Consider the following 998-nt stretch of genomic DNA (forward strand, 5'->3'; position numbering starts at 1 on the left):
GCCAGGAGCTCCCATCCATCCCTCCCCAGAGCCTCATCCTGCTTCAGTTGAACTGGTGGGTATGAAAGTGATGCTACGGGAATAACCAAGACCCACAGCACAAGAGAACGCACACGCTTCCAGGAGAGGAGAGAATGTTATTTTTCCTGCATGGATGAAGTCTCGAGCATGAGGCACATCCTCCTCCACCTAGGATGAACTTTCTCCTGTGGTTTTCCCAATGCCAGCTGCTGGTCCCTGCTCCGGCAGAGGCAGAGGTGGGTGCTCTGCAGCCTTCGGGGCTCTCTGGGTGCTAGGGAACACCCCGAGCGCTCTCACCATGGGAAGCTGCCGTCTCATGTCACCCTCACTAACGCAACACCTTTGCTGAGCAACACAGAGGACATGTAATTAAACTTATTAATGCCTGCCCTTGTTTTTCAGACTGTTCTCAGTTTTAACCGGCAGCAGAATTAATTACATTCAGAACTCTGTCAGCTCATACCAGATTCCAACTGTTGTTCCTGCTGGAGCGAACCTGAAGGATGATATTAACCCGTGACACTCACCTGAGCGTGGGTATTTAATGATGCGCCACTACAAAGTTTGTCGGTGACAACCTGAAAGTCCAGCACAGAACAACCCACCAGGACATCGACTGCCCTTGTAAAAAACGGAAGAAACTCCAAGAGCAAGCAAGTCACCTCACGAGCAAAAAGCAGAAAGTGCTCAGAAATTTACCTGAGTTACCATAATTGAAGCTGTTGTTAAGAAGCTAAAGAAGGAACTTGTCTCTCTTTCCTAGGAGCTGAATGGCACGACCATCTTCCTTTTAATTGAAACTTCATATTAAATAAAATCATCTTTTCTTATCACATCAGCCTAAACCAGCAGGAACAGTGCAAAGAGCAGTCGCAGATCCACTCCTCCAACCTGGAGCTCCAACCGCAGCCCAGCCCCGGTGTCTGAAGCGAGCAGGGATTGCGGAGCCCCCAAAAAACACCTCAAACCAGGGCGCG

This window comes from Apaloderma vittatum, unplaced genomic scaffold (genome assembly GCF_000703405.1).
Source record: "Apaloderma vittatum isolate BGI_N311 unplaced genomic scaffold, ASM70340v1 scaffold9662, whole genome shotgun sequence".
In the NCBI taxonomy this organism is placed as follows: domain Eukaryota; kingdom Metazoa; phylum Chordata; class Aves; order Trogoniformes; family Trogonidae; genus Apaloderma; species Apaloderma vittatum.